General features: G+C 41.5%; 1 pseudogene; it reads right to left on the reverse strand.

Moving 5' to 3' along the window:
* LOC133140772 (cilia- and flagella-associated protein 57-like) overlaps window positions 1–18,999 on the reverse strand; it is a 31,948-nt pseudogene extending 12,949 nt beyond the window's left edge.
* Between the last annotated feature and the right edge of the window lie 894 nt (window positions 19,000–19,893).

The raw sequence follows: 19,893 nt of genomic DNA on the forward strand, positions 1-19,893 counted from the left end.
ACAGCACTGTTATTATTTCATAATTAAGCAATTTCAGAAGGGAGGGAGTGTATTTAGGTGTATTTTAGCATGGGAGTATTGTGGCCATAGGCACAAAATGAAGTTCAGTGCCATCGATCAGCATACCCATACTGATATACACCGTAACATACAACCTTGAGTATGATATTGCTTTTATACAGCAGTTTTATGCAACAGTTTTACATTGCATTCAAAATGATAAAAAAGCAAAGCACTATTTTGCTTAAAGGTACAATAGGTAAGATTTTTGTGTTAAAACATTATTACAAAACCATTGTAAATCCATTCCTATCATTACAAAAGGCTCACTGACTCACCCTCTGCCTGTGTTTATAGTCTTTACATTCAGGTTTCAAAATATACAGTTGATGGACCAACAATCTGTACCAAAACATTGTATAGCTGTACAATAAGTCAAGCTCATTGGTTGGTTCTACTTGCCACAGCCAATGGTGTTCCAAAGGGGGTTCAACATCAGTGTGTTCACAGTGAAGGGATGGGATAAACAGTGTTTGTTGCTGCAATTCCTCTCTTGACCATTAGAAGGCCGAAATTACCTATTGTACCTTTACATTGTTTTTAACTTGGCTCTGCACTGTTGCCAGGCAGCACTAATCAAACACAAAGACTGACTAAACTAAGACTAGCTAACACACAAGATTAGCTAGGCACCATTTTAACATGACTGCAGGCTCAGAAACAACAGGAAACAGCATGGTCACTAGCATAGCTGTCCAAATATTCTTCTATTGTCACTGGGTAGAAGAGATCAAATATGATGTTATGAAATGCATCTCTTTTGTGAATGATGGCTTTTTTCAGGAGCTGTCAAAATAATATTTTGATCCATTCATAATATTTCGAGTATTCCTTTTAACCTGTTTTCAGAAAACACGGAAAAAAATCTTTAACATACATGGTGGTCTTGAATCTCTTTCAGTGTGCAGTCTGTTCCCACAGCAAAGACAATCTTGGCATCGGGAGAGACTGCGATGCTGGTGTACATGCAGGTCTTGAGGACGCACTCCGACTCGCGCTTACTGGTGAGGCTGTTCCACTCATAAACAGCACCGTCCATGCCACATGACACCAGCCTGCTGTCATCATCACTCCAAACTATGGAGCGTACCTGGGACACAGCACCAGAAAACATCACCAGCCATTTCTGTACTTCACCTGAGAGATCAGTACAGTCTAATTACATTCATAGAAACAGAACCACTGATTAATTAACGATCAACAAAAGGAGTAATTTAACACAATGTTATTTTTACACATGAGCATCTAATTGCATGGCCATTGTGCTTTCAGGATTAAACAACCGCAGAAATGCAGAAATGCAGACATTGTGAATCATTGTTTCATTTGATAATTCAAATTGATTAGTACAGAGGAAAAACAACCAATTTGACACCATTGTCACAATACTTCTGCATTTAACTGTGTGACTTTTTATCTTCAGAATCTCACCTTTCCATTGTGACCCTTCAAGTTCCGAACATTTTCAAATGTTATTGTGGAGTAAATATGAATGACAGTTCCATTCGCAGCAGCAAACAGGTGTCCTCCATTACTAAAAGCACACTGCAGGAAGAAACGGTTTGTAATGATTAAAATAATCCAGAAATAAGTTTAACTTCATACATTAACTTTATAAAACAAAAATGTGTCAACAGTAATATGGTCAATAACTAAACACTCTTTCTATGGAAATATGATTCCCCCAGACTTATAGACCTGCAAATTGTTTTGAAAAGTGTAGGCATGTCCCATTCCCGCACAATTTAGAACATTATGGAATAGCACATGAGACTACCTTCTCCACAGCTAAATTAACTTGTATGTATCCTGGCTATGTGTTTCTATTCAAGGTATCCAAACAATCAGCATAAGTATTCAATACTATGGCTCCATTGTGTTTTTGAGTGCACCAGGCACAGACACAATAATCTGTATCCACTCAAATTAGTGAGGAAAAAAAGCTTCATAGGCTGTTTGAGTTTATGAAACTTTGTTTTAGTTATATTTCGAGTAACTCTTAGAAAACAAATCCAAAAGGGTTACCTTTGAGAAGTGACCAGGATTATGCTATGTAGTCAAAAGGGGTCAAGAATAGTAAAAAAAATAATAATTTTGTGTATGTCATTTTCAAGCTTGTGTTAAGTAAACAAACAAGCTACATTACTAAGGAAAGATTCTACATCCTATGGAACAAATATTCTATATTTACAGCAACAATTATCACAGGAACTGCTAGGCTCACAAACAGATTTAATGTCATTTAATTTTATGAACCACTTTTATGAAACAATAGCAGAAATGAAATGAGGCAAGCATAGGATCGAAACGAGAATCATTAGTGTCTGAACCTATCGATTCTCAATTATCGATTTTAGCAATTGTGAACCAGTTCCTATATAGAACTGGGCTTCCATCTCCATCCCTAAGTGAGGCATTCACTTTTTCATTGCACCAAAATGAAATGAAAATACAGTGCCATTCAGCAACCCACTTTTCTGAGACCAAAGATCCAGTCGGCAAAGTGTCATAGGCATACAGGCGGAGCCTTCTGAGGTGGAAAGCAAACCTGCATCTGCTATTGTTCTGAATAGGGAGCCATCGTTGAGAATATTTTTGTATTTTAATGAATAATCATGTCAGCAAATTGCATTCAATTTTTATATTTAAAGACCAGCAGAGGTATTTTGGCAAACATAAACTGAACAGGACAGTGCTGTGCTGTGCTTATGTAGTCACAGAGTGAACAAATGATCAAACTCAATTGCCTGAGGGTATCACTCCCTGAGGTCTTTTCTATCTTATTAAATCCCACTTCAACTACAGTGGTGTGAAAATGTGTTTGCCCCCTTCCATCATTATATTCTGCTTTGCCTAACTGTTTTTATGAGTTTTAAGAAAAAAGGTGAAAAACAAATAATGATGGAGGGATGAAAAATGAGTGATAGCACATAGAAAGCAACCTATAGCCGCAATGCTATCAGACACTTTATAATACTAGGGACATAGACCATCCAAAAAATCACTATGAGACATTGTCCCTCCAAGTGGGCATGTTAGCCAAAATTTGAGGGTCGGCTCATGGACTAATATCCTTGTGGGACATAAATCCTTGTGGGACAAAAAAAGATCAATTTGCATAGGTGCATTCACCTATTTCACCAAGAGAGGGAATTTCAAATATGTATGGCCACGGAGAGAGAAACAATGTATTTGGATGGAGCCAATACAATATTTTATAGCTTCTAAGAATTCTTCCAGGCTACAGTCTATGGGTCTCACGTCCTGCCGTCACTGAACAGACACCAGAACACAAAACTATTTATGGGGTGTCAGGACCCTGCCAGGATTTATTTTTCCCCACTTTAAGCTTGGATGCAATCTGTAAAATTCAGTTGAATTAATGAATTAATTGTCAATATAAATTTTTAGAAGCAGTTCCAGTTTCAAGCGCAAATCAACCTGTCATATCCCGGTCATAGAAGAGCATGCTCCCCCTTCTCTTCCACACCTTAACTCGGCATCATCCAATCAGGCCACGGCAGCCACATCTTAAGTACCAAGCCAGGCCAAGGTACTTAAGAAGGCTGCAGGAATAAGTTGGTGTTTGCAGTTAGTTTTGGAGCCTTTAAGAAGATATTCCTTTTTATTTTGGTGGTGGTTCCTTGGCTGTGTCTTTATTGCATCCTTATACCTATACACTACAATATTACACAGCAAAGACCAGGGGCCTCATTTATAAAACTGTGCTTAGGATTCACGTCAAAAGGTTGCGTAAGCATGAAACCTAGGACGTGCGTACGCAAAAAAATATTCTGATTTATAAAACAGTGCATACGCACGTCCCACGCCAGTTTTCCTTTATAAATCACAATCAACTCTAAATGTGGCGCAACTTTGCCAACTTCATGTCCCGCCCACAGTTGCCTATAAATAGGCAGTGAAACACCCCTAATGAATATGCATTTCACGAAGACGACAATGGCAAACGCTGAAAAGAAGGCCAAGAAAAGGGATTTCAGCCATTTGATTGCCTCTGAAAAGCTACAGGTGTGGGAATTATCCTGATTGATTGTAAATGACGAACAGTTCTGCACAACGAATGTGATGATGACGATGATAATAATAATAATAATAATAATAATAATAATAATAATAATACACGTTATTTGTCTAGCACCATTGGAAAAAAAACATAATATATGAATATGATAACAATATATGAAACTATGCTCGTATCTGCCCGACTGACGCATTGTAAACGGCATCAGTGCAGCGCAATTTGTCCGACTGTTCACCATATTATTTATGAGAATACATTTAATAACATGAAGTATTGTTTAACAATTCGTCTACATATTTGAGGGATTATTTTACAACATCTCCGTTTATATTTATCATCCTAAATCATATTTTTTGGGCACTCCAGGGAGCATCAATCAAACAGCTGTTTGTTTATTCGTTGTGAGAGGCTTTTATCCATTTTTGCAAATTAACTCTTCGTATATGATACGTGAGAGGTAATATTTCATTACATTACATTACATTACATTGCATGGCATTTAGCAGATGCTCTTATCCAGAGCGACGTACAACAAAGTGCAAATTAAACACAAGAACAAGTGCAAAGAGGACCTGACAGGACAGTATAGTTCGGAGTCCTAGTGTAAACATGCAGAAAATCAGAACCCTTTAAGAGTACAATCAACAACAATCAATTTCGATTTATTTTACACAGTGGTATCTGTTGTATATCATTTTCGACTTCTCTCGTCGCCAAATGTTTTGTTGCACTTAGGAAGGGAGAGAACCCGTATAGCGAAATTCAACAGCACAACACTTTAATAAGTATAACAGGGACGAAGCATGTCCTTACAGCAGCCATACCCAGCCACAACTCCCGGCAAATCTTTATACCTTTTTAAATCCTGTTTCACTTCCCGTTTTCCTGGTCTTACGTCACGAGCATTAAAGGCACAGTTTCTCATTTCTCCAGTTAATGTGCGTACGCATGGGTCAGAGTTTCCGTGGAGGACCGCACATTTTCCGGTCAAGTTCGTGTTTTATAAATGCCAAAGTTTGCTTAGAAAGTGGCGTACGCATTCTTTTGTGCCTACGCAACGTTTATAAATGAGGCCCCAGGTCTTGAAGTTTTAGCATTTTTAGCCCCAGAATTCTCTGAAAAACCTACCTCTCTGCATCCACGAACATTGAATTCCATGAATGTCCTGATGTCATTGATCAGTAGATTCAGCAAGCGAAGTTTGTCACAGAAGCCCACTAGAATGAAGAGCCCAGTGGGGTGCAGAGCTACACTGAAGGCCTGCTCCTGGAACTCTTTGTAGACCTCTAGTGAGCTTGGAGAGGGTAAACAGAGCGTCATGCAGCAACCAATCCTCAAATTCAAGCTTCTTCTTGCAGCAGTCATTTAATACTAGGAATTAGAGACAAGGGTTGGGTCCGAAATGGCTCATTATACGCTAATTACTAATCCCTATCTAGTGAATGTCCATATAGTGTGTTTAAATACTTAATTAAATAAACAGTGAATTCAGACAGCCGACATCGTCTTTTGCAATCATTCAGTGTCATCACGTCAGGTATAGCGACCATTAACATACCATATAACTGATTTTAAAAAACAAGACATTGTGGTGGTATTCGGGTCAAAATTGGGTTTCTGTTTTTAATTTAATTTAGTTTTTTACAAAAAATAATATTTAAAAAAAACATTAAATACATATACATTTAAACATGAAAATCCATGGCCTTGGATTATATGTATGCGTGTAAAATGTAAACACATTTTTACTGATTAAACATCTACAACCCCCCTACACATTTAGGCCCCTGCACATCTGAAATGATTCCGGCACCCCAGGTATTGTGTTCAGGAAACCTATGTTATTATGATGAGCTGGTTGATTATTATCATGCGATCATAAGATGCATTGAAAGAGGCTCTTAGCATGAAGAGGCTTTTGGGAAACCCACCCCTAATATCGGCATGTCCATTTACGGTGCATTATTTTGAGCATGAAAACATTTACTGTTATTTTCACTGTTAGGTTAACTCACATAACTCCAAATCGACTTGATCTTAGCTTTGTCCAAAGAAAAAAGAAAATCAGACCCAGTGATGTTGTATATGCAGAAGCTGATCTTACTTGGTCTCGAAGTTCCAGATTCGCACAGAGCGGTCCACTGAACAGGTGGCAACAATTGGCTTGCAGTAGCAGATGGACAGGCCCGTTATGGTGTCAGAGTGGAAGGATTCAGTCAGGAAATCAAACTGGGCTTGATCCCCCTGCTGAAAAAATGTAATGAATACCAATTTAGCCTTGACAGCAAGTACAGGGGGTGCAAAATGTTACAATGGATCTGTACGTGATTGAAAGCAAACCTGAATTCTAAATGGTACTCTAAATGTTGGAGTTAAACATGAGACCTTTCTGAAAAATTTTAAGTAATTTTAAAGCAAGATTGCTTTTCATTTTTTACTCTTTAGAAATGGTGCAAAAAAGATCCAGACCCAGATAATTTACTTGTTAGGGCTCAATGAGTCAGGTGAGTATAATACCACGGCTGAACTTTATTCTGAAGTAACTCTATGCCTTCAAAAGTATCCAACTACAGTGGCTGTTCTGTCTGGTGTTAACAACCATGGGTTCCTCTGAACAACTGTCAGAATGAAAATGGTTCATTTCCACCAAGAAGAAGGCGGCTACAAAAACTCTCTCAACGTTTCAAACTACCTATTTCCACTCTCAGAAACATGGAAAATGGAAGATAAATTGAACAGTTGAAGTCAAGGCAAGGTGTGGAAGACCAAGAAAGATTTCAGATAGAATGGCCTGAGACCTGGTGAGAAATGCTCCGAAGAACCCACACATCACTGCCAAAGAGCTGCAAAAAAGAGTCAGGCACAGGTCTAGCTGTTCACAGGACAACAATACAACATACTTTAAACAACAAAGACCTACATGGCAGAGTTGCCAGAAAGAACACCTTAACATAAAATTAAGCGTCTGAAGTATGCAACAGAAAATATTGAGAAGCCTGAAGCCTTTTAGGACAATGTGCTTTGGACTGACGCAACCAAAATTGAACTTTTTGAACACCAAAGAAAGAAAAAAGGGTAAAGCCTTTGTAGAGAAGAACACCTTTATCCAAAGCGCTGTACAATTGATGCTTCTCGTTCACCCATTCACACACGCACTCACACATTTGTGATTGGCTGCCATGCAAGCTCGTCAGGAGCATTTGGTGGTTAGGTGTCTTATTCAGGGACACTTTGACACACCCAGGGCAGAATTGAACCGACCACCCTCTGACTGCCAGATGACTGCTCTTACCACCTGAGCCAATGAACCCCTGCTTTGGGGTTGTGTGGCAGCTGGGGGCACAGGAAATATTGTGCGAGTGGAAGGAAAAATGGATTCCACAAAATATCAAGAATAGGTAAAAATTCCAAAAGCGAGAATTGAAAGACTCTTAGCTGGCTACAGGAAGCATTTACAAGCTGTTATATTTATTATGTTTTGTTAAGTACTAATTGACAGGGTTCCCAAACTTATGCACAGGGCCTTTTCCATTTTTTTCTTTATTTTGAAATAAGATAAGATAAGTAATCTTCAAATTTGAAGAAATGTGTCATGTTTAACTTTGTACCATTTAGAAGTCAGGTTCACTTCTGTTCACTGTTCACATATTAATTGTAAAAGGCTTTTCGACCAGGGGTGCCCAAATATTTGCACCCCACTGTATAGCAAGATGAGGTGACGTAAATAAGTAAATGACCTCATTGCCAGCTTACCTTGCCAATCTCTGCAGAGGACAAGGCAATAGTGTAGAGCTGACCACGGTCCGTAGAGCCTGTCAGGGTTTCCTCCGATGGACTAATACACAAGGACACAAACTCCTGTTGTTCTGCCTGGCTGGGATCATTACTATACGGATCAGGGGGGATCTGTAAAATACATGTATACAAGTATGGATGAATGTATGTTATGCTGCATGCAGTGAGGTCCAGAAGTACCACTGTCCAAATACTTACGGATGTCAATATATACAATGCAGTTCGTAATTACTTGGATAGTGACACATTTTTTGCTGTTTTCACTCTGTACTCCAGCAAACAGTCACTGAAAAAAACAATCACTACATGGTAAAAATTAACTTGCTTTTCCTTTGTGGGTATGATGGACCCATTGTCACAGTGTGAAAAGGACAGCGTTGCCAGATGTAGGCTATGACAATTATAATGTATCCAATTCACCTATTTGTACCATAATTTCATCCTCATTTTTTTAGCTCTCCTCATACACCCATTCACACACTCACTTGGCGATTGGCTCCCATGCAAGGCATCAACAAGCTCATCAGGAGCAAACAATTTTGACGCATCTAGGGCGGGATTGAACTGGCAACCCTCCAACTGCTCTTACCTCCTGAGCCAATGTCTATAACTTAAATGATGTGAATATAGTATCCTGCTTTTCCCCTACTTTTCAAATAAGTCATACCAGTGTAAATTGGTTGCAGATAACTGAAATCATATCATTTATGCAGAGAAGAGTCAAGTACCCGGATCTCAGAGCATTTCCTGTAGCCATCCTTATCCTCCAACTTCTCAAACAGAAAGACCATTCCTGGTCCTGCAGAGCAAACAAACCCCTTGGAGTATGCTTTGATGACTGTGACACGAGGTGTTTGGGATGGAACTTTTGCTTCTTCCTTCTTCTCCACTGTTCTGAAATACAGAAGGGGACTGTTAGCCAGTTAATCATTTACAAATATTTAATATGGTTTCAGCCCTAAAAATACAGTACAGATGGTCTTGGCACTTCTTCACCTTTCTGAATCCTGTGTGGAGGTCTTAGTAATAACATTCATCTCCCAACGAAGTTCTCCAGACTCAAACACCAGCAGCTGGCCGATGTCTGTGCTCACAATCACCCGCTTCTCTGATATCCAGTCATGTGACAGATAGTTACCAACCTTCTTCTTCAGGGCATTTAACTGTTTCAGGGACCCCTTGGCATATTGGATAAGCCTGAACACCCCATTTCCACTCACACAGATCTGAGTGTTGTCCTGAGGGTTGAAGCTCACCTGCAAACATATGGTGTTGGACAATATGTTACATCTTCAGTCGCCTTCAAAAGTATTGGAACAGCAAGGTAAATTCCTCAGTTTCTGCTATACGATGTACATGATCTGAATTTCAGGTTTCATTTCCTGGTATTTTTATCTAGATTTGTTTAACAACTTACAACATAACACCTTTTGTGTCAGACCACCCCATTTTTAGGTGAACAAAAGTATTGGAATGTGTGACTGACAGGTGTTCCTTGTTACCCAGATGTGTCCTGTTAGATTGATTGGTTAAACAATAAATAGCTCTGAATGTCTACTCTTGGTTTTAGCCTTGGGTTTTGCCTGTGAAGACCACATTCATGTTAGAAAAGAAAAGAACCAACATCAAGACCAGAGAGCTGTTTTTGGGAGAAAAGCAAGCCATTTTGAAGCTAGAAAACGGGGGAAATCGATCAGTTTTGCCATACAACTTGGAATGTCTAAATAAAGAAACTGCTGGCGTACTGAACAACAGATACTGAACAGTTTAACCAAGGAAAACAATGGCAGTTGATGACAGAAACATTGTGCGAACTGTGAAGAAAAACCCCAAAACATCAGTCAGTGACATCACAAACAATCTCCACAGGGCAGGGGTGAAAGTATTTGAATCAACCTTTCAAAGACGACTTAGAGAGCAGCAATGTAGAGGCTATACCACAAGATGCAAACATTTTTTACATTTACATTTTTTACATTTTAGTCATTTGGCAGACGCTTTTAATCCAAAAGTGCATAGGTTCTACCACAAGTCAAAGCATCACATCCAGAACTAGAAAAATACACCTGGACTGCTGTTCTAAACATATAGTCGTCATCATAAGTGCAATTTTTTTTTTTTTTGGGGGGGGGGGGGGGGGGGGTTAGACAGGGATAGGGGTATCAGAAGGGGGGGGCGGGGTAAATCAGGAGGGGGGACTAAGGTAGAGTTTGAAGAGGTGTGTTTTGAGTCTGCGTCGAAATAGGGGGAGGGATTCTGCTGTCCTGACAGTGGTAGGCAAGTCATTCCACCACTGAGGAACCAGAACGGAAAACAGGCGTGAACGTGCAGCTCGACCGCCAGGTGCCCGTAGAGAGGGAATCGTAAGGCGACCAGAGCTGGCAGACCGGAGTGGTCTAGCTGGGGAGTAGGGAGTGATCAGGGATTGTATGTAATGTGGGGCAGTCCCCTTAGCAGCCTGAAATGCCAACACTAGGGCCTTGAATCGGATGCGTGCGGCAATAGGAAGCCAGTGGAGGCCAATGAGAAGCTGGGTGACATGAGCCGACCTGGGCTGACTGGTGATCAAGCGGGCTGCAGCATTCTGGACCAGCTGGAGGGGCTTGATGGCGCACGCTGGGAGACCGGCTAGGAGGGAGTTGCAGTAATCCAGGCGGGAAATGACGAGCGCCTGGACTAGGAGCTGGGTGGCTTTCTCCGTCAGGAGATGACGGATGCGGCGTATATTAAACAGAAAGAACCTGCAGGTTCTGGCAGTGGAGGATACTTGTGGAGCCAGGGAGAGGCAGTTATCAAGAGTCACCCCAAGATTCTTTGCCGTACGGGAGGAGGAAACTACAAAGTCCTCCACAGTCAGTGAGAGGTCGATTGACGGAGAGGACTTAGCAGGGATGTAGAGAAGCTCAGTTTTGGCAAGGTTGAGCTTCAGGTGATGGGAAGTCATCCATGCAGAGATATCAGCCAAGCAGGCAGAGATCTGTGTGGTGATTTGGGTGTCAGGGGGGAAGGAAATGAAGAGTTGGGTGTCATCAGCGTAGGAGTGATAAGAGAAGCCGTGGGAAGAGATAACAGAACCAAGAGACATGGTGTATAGCGAGAAGAGGAGAGGCCCAAGAACCGAGCCCTGCGGGACTCCAGTTCGTAGGGGTTGAGGGTCGGAGAGTGCGCCCCTCCAAGTCACCTGGTAGGAGCGACCAGAGAGGTAGGAGGAAAACCAAGCGAGTGCAGAACCTGTGACACCCATCCCAGACAGCGATGAGAGCAGAATCTCATGGTTGACTGTATCGAAGGCGGCCGACAGGTCGAGGAAGATGAGGACAGAGGAGAGGGATTTTGCTTTAGCAGAGTGGAGTGCCTCAGTGACCGCGAGCAGGGCGGTTTCAGTGGAGTGGCCACTCTTGAAGCCAGACTGGTTGGGGTCATGGAGATTGTTGTGGAGAAGATAAGTGGACAGTTGGGAGCAGACCGCCCGTTCCAGGGTTTTAGCAAGAAAGGGAAGAAGAGAGACAGGCCGGTAGTTGTTCAGGGCAGAGGGATCGAGAGTAGGTTTTTTGAGGAGGGGAGTGACTCTGGCCCTCTTCAGGGAAGAGGGCATGGTGCCGGAAGAGAGGGAGGTGTTGATTAGAGAGGAGAGAAAAGGGAGAATGTCCTCAGATATAGATTGTAGGAGGGGAGAGGGGATGGGGTCAAGAGGACAGGTGGTTGGGCGGTGGGAAGTAAGGAGTTTCAGCGTGTCGGCGTCAGAGAGGGGAGAAAAGGAGGTTAGGGAGTTGGGGAGGGTAGGAGGGTCAGCAGGGGTGGAGGGTTGGGAGAAGGAATTGCGAATAGCGATCAAGCGGGCTGCAGCATTCTGGACCAGCTGGAGGGGCTTGATGGCGCACGCTGGGAGACCGGCTAGGAGGGAGTTGCAGTAATCCAGGCGGGAAATGACGAGCGCCTGGACTAGGAGCTGGGTGGCTTTCTCCGTCAGGAGATGACGGATGCGGCGTATATTAAACAGAAAGAACCTGCAGATAGCGAAACACTCATCAGTAGTAAGAATTAGAATGTGAGATAACAATTTCCAGAGATGTACAGAGATGAGCCATCTTCTGGAACAACTTCTAGAACATTGGCCTCCACTGGCTTCCTATTGCCGCACGCATCCGATTCAAGGCCCTAGTGTTGGCATTTCAGGCTGCTAAGGGGACTGCCCCACATTACATACAATCCCTGATCACTCCCTACTCCCCAGCTAGACCACTCCGGTCTGCCAGCTCTGGTCGCCTTACGGTTCCCTCTCTACGGGCACCTGGCGGTCGAGCTGCACGTTCACGCCTGTTTTCCGTTCTGGTTCCTCAGTGGTGGAATGACTTGCCTACCACTGTCAGGACAGCAGAATCCCTCCCCCTATTTCGACGCAGACTCAAAACACACCTCTTCAAACTCTACCTTAGTCCTCCCTCCAAAAAATTAGACTTATGATGACGACTATATGTTTAGAACAGCAGTCCAGGTGTATTTTCCTAGTTCTGGATGTGATGCTTTGACCTGTGGTAGAACTTATGCACTTGTAAGTCGCTTTGGATTAAAAGCGTCTGCCAAATGACTAAAATGTAAAATGTAAAATGTAACAAGTTTTATGGACCGATGAGACCAAGATTTACCTCTACCAAAGTGAGGGAAAGGTGGAGAAAGAAGGGATCTGCTCATGTTCCAAAACATATGAGCTCATCTGTGAAGCATGGTGGAGGAAGTGCCATGGCTTGGGCTGGCATGGCTGCTTCTGGAGCGGGCTCACTAATCTTTATTGATGATGTAACTCATGATGGTAGCAGCAGGATTAAATCGGAAGTCTACAAATACATTCTGTCTGCCAACTTATGTTCCAATACTTTTTCTCACCTAAAAATTGGGTGGTCTGCTACCAAAAGTGCTATGTTCTAAGTATTACACATTTAGGTGTAAATAAAAGCTGAAAACTGAACTGAACTATTGTCTCATGTTCACCTTTTTATCTCAAATGTATTCGGTGTATTGCAAAAACAAAGGAACTAGCCTTGCTGTTCCAATACTTTTGGAGGGGACTGTAAATACTCTCAAATTAAAGATTGACTGTCTGCACCACATATTCATTGTTTCATTTCAAATACAATGTGCTGGAATAGAGAGCCAATAGACCATGAATTGTACCACTATCCAAATACTTACGGACTGCACTGTATGTATGATTTTAACATTTTTTATTTCTGTATTATTATTTATGTTTAAGACGCAAATGTTAAATAGGACAAGAGATGTATTTTGGACAAAACAGCCTCTTGGAATTTATTCAGCAGGTAAATTGCTGCCTTACCTGATACACAGGATTGGTGGGCCCACCGGTGTTTAGTGTGGCAAGAACCTTCTGCTTCTGCCAAACCCAGTAAAAGAGGGTCCAGTCTGGTGCTCCTGATTGGCTGATGAGGTATTTGGAATCATGGGAGAAGGCCATACAGACAAACTCTTGCACAGCAATATCTCCTCCAGTCAGTACCTTTCTCTTCTTGTTATGCTCATTCTGCAGATCATACACTGAGACGAAAGCCTTCTCACCCCGTTCTGACACTGCCAGGTAGCGTCGGTCAGGGCTGATCGTCAAGGCCTGTATTCCTTGGCTTTTCTCAGTGCCTGAGGGAACACACAGGCATTTATATCTTCAGCAATTTACTGTAAACTTATTTTCTCAAGTAAATATTCTGCTTTTTAAATGAATTGCTTTTTACTCAAAATGTTGTTGGCCCCACATAATATTGTGAACATCATACATTTCTCTCTTGAGATCATAAATGTGATACGTAATAAATAATAAGTAATAGCAACATGAAATAAATATAAAGACTTATACCATGGTCTGAGTGAATACTTGATTCTGATTGGATGCTAGGTGGTGATTCAATTCTTATAATCATTTGGTAGGTTCTTATAAACGTTTAGTAGGTAGTCCAGGTCAAGTAATCACCAGCTGACTTTACAACCCAATCTGCTCGGGAAAAGGAATGGGAGTCGAAGGATGTCCCAAACAAGCATCTGGTGTCAGACCCCACTCAACAGGTCCCTGGCACCAACCTCCCAACCTGCTGATTTCCCCCGCCCCCCTTTCTGATATCCTCCTTGTCTAACCCCCCCCCCAAAAAAAATAAAAATAAATTGCACTTATGATGACTATATGTTTAGAACAGCATTTCAGGTCTATTTTCCTAGTTATGGATGTGATGCTTTGACTTGTGGAAGAACCTATGCACTTGTAAGTTGCTTTGGATTAAAAGCGTCTGCCAAATGACTAAAATGTAAATGTAAAATGTAAGGAGACAGCGGTCAACCCTCAACAGATTCAGGACCGGCCATGGCCCCACTTGGCTGGCCTTCACAGGTGAGGCAGTAGCTGAAGCCCACTGTGCACTTGTGGAGAGGAGCAAATGATGAAACACAACACTGAAGCTTGTCCTCTCCAAAGACTAAAAGGAGGATTTAGTCACCCTCCATACAGCCGATCAGGAGGCAACTGGTTGGCTTGACTTTGCATTCGCTATATAAATAAATAATAACCTTTGAAATGGTAAATGGTTGGCATTTATATAGCGCCTTTATCCAAAGCGCTGTACAATTGATGCTTCTCATTCACCCATTCATACACACACTCACACACTGACGGCGACTGGCTGCCATGCAAGGCACCAACCAGCTCGTCAGGAGCATTTATGTTTTTAAGATCTTATTAACCTAATATTCACAAAGTAAATAAAATACAAATAAATGAACAAAAATTTCCACAGACTTTTTAAAAGAATATATTGTAAAAAACCTGCCAAATCTAAAGATAATGATTAAGACCTTATGAAATATAATTTCAGTCATTTTTATCATATATTTACAAGCGCCTACTCTTTCTCACTCTTTATCTCCTTCATCATCATTCTCACTCTGTTATATTTTCTCCTCCTCTGCATTTTGCCTGGATGTCATTTTCCCTCAAAGCCACACTTTTAACCGTTTACCATGGTCCATCTTTCACCCTACGGAAATGCGGCTTATGTTGCTACAGTCATGTCCGCAATTAACAAATCCACATGCTGTTGACCTATCCTACCCTGTCATTGGCAGATAGGCACTGGGCAGCTGTGTGGGTCCTAGCAAATTCCTTTGGTCCTGGGCAGATGAGTACGTTTGCAATAGGGATGTCATATTTACATTTTAACTTCCAAGTCATATTAGAATATGTAGACCTACCTTAATTGAATGTGAAAGAAACTCATTAGATCATCTTAATTCAATAATTTTGGTGTTACACAGTAAAGAAACATTAGACAAACGCAACCAAATTGAATTACGTTATACCCTTAATATCCCAGCCATGAATTCTGAAGATGCTATGTGCTTTAATAAAGTTGTTATTTTGAAACTACAAAACATCACATTTCACAACAACTTTTCACTAACACCCAAGTTTGGTCCGTCTTACTGGTGGGCTACATAGTCGGTGTAATTTAGTTGATGTACTTGTTCTTGAAATTGTTCGACAGAACCTTGCAGAAAATAAATTCTGTTGGATGTTTGAGCTTAACTGAAGGACACCGCTCAAAAAAATTAAGGGAACACTTAATCATCACAGTGTAACACCAAGTCAGTTAAACTTCAGGGATATCAATCTGTCAAGTGATTTTCAATCAATTTCACCTGCTTTGGTGCAAATTAAAGTGACAACAGGTGCAATGACAACCCCCAAAAAGGTAATGGCTTTGCATGTGGTGGCCACAGACAATTGCTCTCTCCTTATCCTTCCTGACTGATTCTTCTCTAGTTTTGCGTTCTGCTAGTGTCCTTGTCACATGAGGCTGTACCTGCAGCATAATCAGGTTGCACAGGTAGTCTAGCTCCTCCAGGATGGCACATCCATACGTGCAGTCGCAAGGTTTGCTGTGTCTCCCAGCACAGTCTCAAGAGCATGGAGGAGATACCAGGAGACCGGCCTTTTCTGGTGTGCATGTTTCTGACCAAATTGTCCGAAACAGACTCCATGAGGGTGGCATGAGGGCCCGATGTCCTCTACTGGGACCAGTGCTCACAGCCCAGCACCACGCAGCTTGATTGGTATTTGCGAGAGACCACCAGAACTGGCAGGTCCGCCATTGGCACCCTGTTCTCTTCACAGATGAGAGCAGGTTCACACTGAGCACGTGACAGGCGTGAAAGAGTCTGGAGACACTGTGGTGAATGTTATGCTGCCTGTAACATCATCCAGCATGACCGGTTTGGCAGTGGGTCAGTGATGGTCTGGGGAGGCATATTGTTGGAGGGTCGCACAGACCTCCAAGTCATAGCCAATGGTACCCTGGCTGCTGTTAGGCACCAGGATGAAATCCTCAGGCCGATTGTCAGACCTTACGCTGGTGCAGTGGGCCCTGGGTTCCTTCTGATGCAGGACAATGCCCAGCCTCAATTGAGCACCTATGGGACGTTATGTGCATCCGACGCCGCCAAGTACCGCCACAGACTGTCCAGGAGCTCACTGATGCCCTGATCCAGGTCTGGGAGGAGATCCCCCAGGACACCATCCGCAGAGCATGCCCAGGAGCATGCCCAGACATTGTTGGGAGTGCTACAGGCACGCGCGGGCCATACACACTACCGAGTCACATTACGAGTTGCCGTGATGAAATTCAAGTTGGATCAGCCTGTGATTTAAATTTTTTACTTTGACTTCGGGGTAAAAAATATGGACCCTAATTCTGAATATATTTCACCCAGGCCTGTTTGGTGTTATTGAAATAAATTTTTTTTGTTGGTTTAAGAATAGCACTGCAGAAGGGGCTAACGTACTTTAAACATTACATACCTGGAATGAGCTTCTGTGATCGTTCGTCAAGATTGTATCGCACACAGTTGTTTCCAGCAGGGAAGATGACAGTTTGTTCATCAATATAGCCGATGTTGTTAGCCACTCCAGCACGCATGCCAAAAATGAAATGGGACTGAGCCACAATCTGAGACACAGCCATTCTTAAGTTGTGTAACGTCAGATCCTGATTTTCCCTGCCAATGAAGAATAAACACATTTTGTTGCTAACATCTCTTACCACAGTAAGTTCATCTTTATTCAGTGTGTAACCTTAAGCATAGTGAACAATCTAACACCAGTAAACTCTATTAGCTGGCCAAAAACGTGTTCCAGTAATAACGGTGGTTAATAGAGTTTGGCGAACGAAAGATGACTCCCGATCAGCTAAATTTGAGCAACCATAAACTGCGTAGACATGAACCATAATTCATCTGTATTATCGCTGTATACACACGGTGTAAATGCATCCATGGTTCAATAACTATCGATACAGAAGGTGCTGTTAAACACACGTTACTTCTCCGTATTTCTTTAGCTACTTTCAGATTTTTATCCCTGTACTTGCAAAGATGTGGGAGAGCGCCAGGTGATAGCATTAGCCGCTAAGGGGATATATTATCAAACACCCAGCGTGTACTCGACACCAGTAACTGGTCGTCACTAGAAACCCACCCAAGAAATTACGAAATGAAGTCCAGTCCAGCTCGTAGACAGTTTCCAATCAGTATCCAATCTGTAGCAAGCACAGAACGGTGGTAGCAGCCACAATATTATGTACCGTATGATTATTCTATTTAAAAGGAGTAACATGGTGGTTGAATGTGACACTTGCCAGTTGTCTTTAGGCAACAACACAACACACAACAAATGTGCATTTGTTTTAAAATTATTATTCAGTAATTTAAATGGAGACGGCGGTGCCGACAACACTATAAAAGCAACTGAACATTTGGAAAGAAAGGTACATAATTAATTTGAATTAGCGTATTGCAAGCAGGAAAACAACATGAACTGACCAATGCTAACTAGCTAACGTTAGGTATTCTAACGTTATTAAAAGATATACATTATGTTAGCGTTTAACTTCAAGATACTGTACAAACACCAGTCGTATGTAGGCCTAGCTACTGTAATTGCGGAGGGCTGGGGATCTGTATATGAAAATATTTTTTTATTACCTGAGATTTATTACCTCATAAAACAGGCAAGCTAACTTTGACATCAATTAATTAGTAGCTACTTATCACTTGGCTACCTCAGAAAGCTAACAGCTAATGTTAGCCAGGGTCACTTCATGTCGTTGTCCTGCTTGATATAGGCTAATAATGAACATACATTAAGTTATTTACCTTTAATTCCAAATGTTGTTGCTACAGCCTATGTGTTTACAACGCAAGTCAATTTTTTATTGTGATCTACCTTAATTCAAATGGTTGATTAATTAATAGACATGTGAAAGACATTGATCATAATAATTAGAGGCATTAATCTAACTTGTTTTTAACACAGATCATGTTGTAGAAGAGAAAAGAAAACGGTGGCACTATACTCGCTCTTACTGCTAGGAAAGTATCCTATATTTAGGAAATTATCACAAACGATGCATATCTTGTATTGATGTTAACTGTTATTTTGTTCATTTTCACGACTAGAAACAAAACCGTTGATAGGAAAGTTAGGTTTGAAACTCATAAACTCGGCGAATTAATTATCGCGATGATTATACGTGTAACTGTTAATATAGTGAACGATATCGTATTAATATAACAAAATGTATATGTACGTTAGCCTATTAACACAGTTTGTTATGTGCATTTTACGGGACTAAAGTTAGCTTTTCAATGGGTAAATTGACAGCGTTCAGCTTCCTTGAATATCCTTGGATTTCAGAGTTTCTGTAATACACCCCGTGAACTGGAATAATCGTTTGTAACAATTCTGTAAAAGAACACTATTTTGCGCATTCTGTAAGCAAACTATAAGTAAAGACTTTGTAACTTTGTAAATCAAACTGAACTCAGTTACCGTTCAGTAATCTTTATATAGGCTAACGTTAGCTGTACTGTCAAATGAGTGTGTTCGCTATCGAAGTTATTGAGGTCGGTGACAGCATAACGTTAGTTAACTTACGTGTTAGGAACAAGACTTCCAACTTCCAGTCGTCAGATGGGTCTTGATGATTAACGTATAAATGTCAAACCTAAAACTGTTTACCTTTAAAACAAGTTACCAGACCGTTTAGCACGTCCCTCTCCGTGGAGTAGCAAGTGTATTATGGCTGCCATGGCTACTCAAAACTAACCATCTCCATAGCAACGAACACATGTCCGTCCTGGACCAGCTCCCTGCTGTAAGAGGGGGTACTGTAACGTTTTCCACACACATTGCAACGAAATCTGTTTTTCCTTGAGTATTGTTAAACTTGAGTATTAGCTATATGCTGTGTTCAAGTGCTATGGAAAATGTACGAGTTGAGACAGCACATGAACTACCCAACAAAGTCGTAATTACCAGTGGAGGGAAACGGATTTTTCGATGATATCCGAGTTCCCCAGTTTGAGGCGTGTCCTCAGACCAAATAGCAAAAGCGGTTAGGCCATGTCAAATTAAGATAAATAATAATTATAATTATTATAATTATTACACACACGCACACAGAAATATATGCAAACGAGGGGGAAAAAGCTTGGGAACTGTATGGCACAGTGCCCTAAATAAAAAGGTGCCCCCCCTAAAAAGTCATAGCAGTCTAGAACCGGGGCTGCCCCACACCACTACACCGCTGCCTGGACTGTTGACACAAGGCAGGTTGGGTCCATGGACTCATGCTGTTGCCGTCAAAATCTGTTTACCTCAGTAGCATTACAACAGTCGTATGCAAAATAGCATCTCTAGACATGCAACGCGTCGAACCTCCAAGTGGATAGGCTACAGCAGTAGAAGACCAATAAGTCCAAAATAGTCTAATAAATACCTAATAGTGACACCTAATAGTGACAACCAACATGAATCTAAATAAGTACAGCAGCTGCCATTATTACAGTAGGTGAACATGCATGGATAAATTAATTCAACCAATCATTTCCAAATGATTTATTACCAATGCATTTGTTACAGATGTTACAAAGGAAAATAATTG

The sequence above is a fragment of the Conger conger genome, chromosome 11 (assembly GCF_963514075.1).
Source record: "Conger conger chromosome 11, fConCon1.1, whole genome shotgun sequence".
Classification (NCBI taxonomy): Eukaryota; Metazoa; Chordata; class Actinopteri; order Anguilliformes; family Congridae; genus Conger; species Conger conger.